The sequence below is a fragment of the Cannabis sativa genome, chromosome 4 (assembly GCF_029168945.1).
Source record: "Cannabis sativa cultivar Pink pepper isolate KNU-18-1 chromosome 4, ASM2916894v1, whole genome shotgun sequence".
Lineage (NCBI taxonomy): Eukaryota > Viridiplantae > Streptophyta > Magnoliopsida > Rosales > Cannabaceae > Cannabis > Cannabis sativa.
In genome coordinates, this window is record NC_083604.1 from 15,631,340 (window position 1) to 15,636,320 (window position 4,981).

A 4,981-nucleotide genomic window follows, 5' to 3' on the forward strand; every position below is an offset into this window, starting at 1 on the left:
TGAACCTACAATTTTGAAAAATTAGGTTTCAACTAACCTAAATATCATTTCAAAAATTTGCTAACCACTTTTAAAAATTTCATGTTATTTTATAAATTAAATATTCAATAAAAAATAAAAAAAAATGATAAATAAATATCCTTTTTCTGATTTTATAATTTAATTTAAATGAAAAAATAACAAAATTTAAAAGTTAGCAAAATATCTTATTTCTATTCAAAATATCATGATTATAGTAATCTTATTTTAAATTTAAATAAGGTCAAATTATTTTAAAAATAATTTATTTTAAAAAAAAATTAATATCTGACCTTAAATTTAAAAAATAAGATAAAAAATTAAGCAAAAAGATAGATTTTTACCTATTTTCAAATTCAAATAATACTAATATCTAAAATTAATTTTAAAAAAAAATCAAATTAATTTATTTTTTATAATTAGATTTGAAAATTGAAAAGTAAAAATCAAAATACAAAACTACACAAAAAATCGGAAGTTAATTCCATGAAATAGCATGAAAAATTGAAGAAAACGAAAAAAATTTGCAAGTGGCACGGACAGTATGCATTGCATACTGTCCGCGCGCGTATGCAGGGAAGGCTGACCGAGTGGACACAGCGCAGGAGGCTGCTAGCAGCCTCTCCGCGCGCGCCCAGGGACGAATTCAGACAAAATCGTGTCTGACCGAGGAAGCTCGGTCGAGCTCGTGTCTGAGCGCATGCAGCCTAGGGTTGCACCCTCATCCGCGCGCGTAGGTCGGTGACACCATCCCGATATTTTCCGATTTTCAAAAGTTCATAACTAATTCAAATAAAATCGAAATTGAGTTCTGTAAAAAAGTAAATTGCTTAATTTTTTCCAAACAATCCAATAAAAATAATTCCAGAAATAGAATTTCAATTATTTTTCACAAAAAATTCACAAACATCAATCAATCATCATATAACACATAGATCAACATGAAACCATCCAAATCACATACAAATCGTTTTAAGTCCAAATTTCTTGCAAGCAAATCAATTACCATGGCTCTGAGGCCAGTTGTTAGAATTTATTTTACCAGGATCTTATATCTACTCACAAGTATGTTGTTTAACATCCTAAATATGAACTTTCTAAAACGATAATTAAACACATATAAAGTTAAGAAAACCTTACATTGGTTGCAGCAGAATAATATGTCTCCTTCCACTCAGATCTCTAACCCTTGTATCCTCTCTGTCGCAGAGTATTATCAAGATCTGAGCCCGAATGTCCTTCTCTTTGAGTTTGATCCTTCACAGTCTTCCAATCTATGATTGAGGTATCACTTGTTGTGTGTGGGCACTACTCTATCACTAATAGGGTTTCGAAAATATGAAGAAGAAAAGAGAGAGAGAGAGAGAGAGAGAGAGAGAGAGAGAGAGAGAGAGAGAGAGAGAGAGAGAGAGAGAGAGAGAGAGAGAAGGTCGGCTATAGAGAGAAAGAGGAAGGCTCAGTTTTTCTAAAAAGCAATCTTAAGAAACTGTTGACCAAAACTTATTTTTGACTGAGCCACCACTTTTAATTTATAGACAACTACTAAGTTTAGGTTAGTAATTATTTGGCATTAAAATAATGAAAATATTAATTGGAAAAATCCAATCAAGTGGCCGGCCATAGGTGTTAGTGGGCCTCACTTGGATTTTGCAGTTTTCATAATTTTTATTTCTATTTTCTCAAAAACGCCAATTTTCCAATTCTAACCAATTAAATGCCAAAACTAATTATTTAATAACTAAAATAGATTATTAAATAATATTTTCATTTAATATAATTATTAATTAGACATATAGTGTAACGCCCTGAATAAATAGGCAGCTACCCAAAATACTTATGAAACCCTAATCCCCTAAACGGAATTACTAATCAAAATAGCGCAGATTTTAAACTTTTATATTAAACAGAATGAAAATAAACTTGTAATATATTTAAATATTTTAAAATAGTTGGGATCCCAAAAATATTTACAAACGCTATTACAAGTCATTTATTTCTAGCCGACCTAAACGGCAAAATAGAATTCAAAAGTTCATCACTGATAGACCCTTAACCCGCTTGGTCTGATATGGCCCGGACATGTACATTCTTCGTCCAGCTCCTGCACTCATGGCTGATCAGCATAAGTCCTACCCTTTCCTGCACAGTAGAGCACCCGTGAGCCAAGCCCAGCAAGACAGTATAAAACATATCAATAATATGCTCATCATACAATATAAACAACAATGCTATTCAAATTTGTCTGTGTGACACAGACCTGCATGTTACGCTCACATGCCTATTTATGTCTACGTGGCGTAGACCTACGTGTTGCTCTCACACGTCTATTTATGTCTACGTGGCGTAGACCCACGTGTTGCTCTCACACGTCTATTTACAATAAGGCCTTAGATCAGTTCATCTCGGTTCTTGTTACCGAGTCCAACCTGGTTATGCCTTGAGCGCATAACCCTTAGTCTCAACATATACATTTATCATATAATTATTGGTGCCACTGCACTATTTGTCTATTTGCTATAGACCTGCGTGTTACGCTCACACGCCTATATATGTCTATGTAGCATAGACCTACGTGTTGCTCCCACACGTCTATATATGTCTATGTAGCATAGACCTACGTGTTACGCTCACACGTCTATTTACAATAAGGCCTTAGTAAGGTTTATCTCGATTATAATTACCGAGTCTAACCTGGTTATGCCTTGCTCACATAACCCTATTCATATATATTTGCGTAATCCACACATTACGTTCTTTCAGTGGTTTATCCTAGTAATATACTAGGTCTAACCAAGTTATGTCTTATGCACATAACTCTTGAAATATATGTATGTATTCAATAGATAACAAAACATATAGAATCTTAGGGTAATAACCCTAAATTACATACCAAATAGTCTCTCATATAACATATCATTGCATGCTCAAAATAACACTTATAGAGATTAATAACCCTAATTCATGCTTTCACTTGATTAGCAATATTATTGTACATCATGACTTTCTTACCTTCACATAACTTCTAGGGTAATAACCCTAGACCGCATTACTATCAAACTCAAGGTACTAATTTACCGAGTCTAACTTAATTATGCCTTGTGCGCATAATTCTTTATTACAATATATTTAGCATGGCATAGCATTTACACATTAATAATTACTAGGGTAATAACCCTAGGCCATTAAACCGCTCACTTTAGGGTAATAACCCTAATCCCGGTTTCTAATTATCACCAATATAATATTCAATATAAGCACCACCGTGCATATCTCTACGTGCAACTACTGTCTTACCTGTTGTCCCGCAAAGGCAGAGATTCCGAATCCCCGGGTGCTCCTGACCAGGTGCCGGTAATCCTAGTCACACAATCCGGGATTTTCACAAATAGGGTTAACCCCTGATTTCATATTCATAAAATAAATTCATGGCATTTCAAATACAGATAATCACATAGAGCTCGAAAAGAGCTTTCCAACGGTATAAAGAACGTCCCAAACGGAGTCTCGAGTCAAAAGTTATGGTCGAAACAAAATTCAGCATTTCCCGATGAACTCCAACCGGAATTCCGGATGAACCAACCGGAATTCCGGTTGTCTGGGCAGAGAACACGAAATTTCTCAATCTTTAAACCCCCAAAACTCACTCAAATCATCCCCAAACATTCCCAAACTTTCCAGAGCATCAATATATGTCATAATAAACATATTCCACAACTTAAACCCAACAATTGCACTAAAAATCAAAAAGTGCCATTAAAGCACCAAGCTTGAGTTCCATGAACTCAAGCTTGCTTTTCACAACCAAAATCACAATTAATCCACTTACAACAGCTAGCAAATACTAAGGATTTAAAACACATTATCAAGCATTAAAATCCAGCAATTAATCCCTCAATTTAGATTGCATAAAAAATCATAGAGTTCAAGCATGTTCATGGCAACATCAAGCTCTTGAATAAGAGCTTCATCAACAACAACTAAATATTTTCCAGCAGTAAAACAATAAGTAAATATTAGATTCAAGCATGAAAAACAACCTAGAATCATACTCTAAGCTCAATCCTACACAAATCAAGAGATTAACAAGCTTAAACATCCAATTCACTAAGCATGCAACACCAAGAACAAACAATCTCAAGCATGCTTTTATCACCATATTTCAGCCATGAATTCAACAAACAACTCATATAATTTCAGCTAGAAACTACCTCAATCTCTTGCTCAAACAAGCTCCAAGCTTCCAACACAAATCAAGCTTCCAAACCAAGCTAAAAATCAAGCTTTCTTCTCAAAAATCAAGTTTGAAGGAGAAGAGGGTTAGAGAGGATGAGAGGGTTCGGTTGAGAGGAGAAAGCCACCAGAAATTAACATTTCATTTCCTCAAAAATCACATTTTCCAAACATAGTAATTAGGGGTCAAATGACCAAAATGCCCTTAGGGCTTAAATACCCACATACACCCTCACAAGGGTAAAATAGTCATTCAATACTCAATTAATTTCAAATAAATTTCAGATTATCATTCATTAAATAAAATGCCAAATAATCAATCCAATTTACATTTCGGGCCCGAACCCAGTTCGGCCCGAAATTCCCGGTTGTGACTATACCGCGCTAACCTGTCAGAACACACCTGAAAAGACAACACAGGCATACTATATAATAATATAGTTCTATTAAGCACGTAATTAAATTAATTTCATCATTTTACCCTTCTCGGGTCATAATTACCAAAATGCCCCTGGCTCACCAACGGGGTCTTTAATATATTAAAATTCATGTAAAATCACATATATTGAACTATATAATAATATAATTCCTCAATTATACATAATTATCTAGTTAGGGTTTTGCTAATCCATTTCTTAATTCCGGGTATTACAATTACCCCCTCCTTATAGAAATTTCGTCCCGAAATTTACCTGAACAACTCCGGATATTTCTGCTACATATCCGTCTCGAG

At 34.3% G+C, this 4,981-nt stretch overlaps 1 long non-coding RNA gene across 1 annotated transcript; it reads right to left on the minus strand.

Moving 5' to 3' along the window:
- Positions 1-1,853: 1,853 nt before the first annotated feature.
- On the minus strand, positions 1,854-4,665 carry LOC133036680 (uncharacterized). The gene is made up of 3 exons (XR_009687269.1): positions 4,227-4,665; positions 3,313-3,375; positions 1,854-2,157 (listed from the first exon to the last, which is right to left on the minus strand). It is a non-coding gene; the product is annotated as an uncharacterized LOC133036680 (long non-coding RNA).
- Positions 4,666-4,981: the final 316 nt, after the last annotated feature.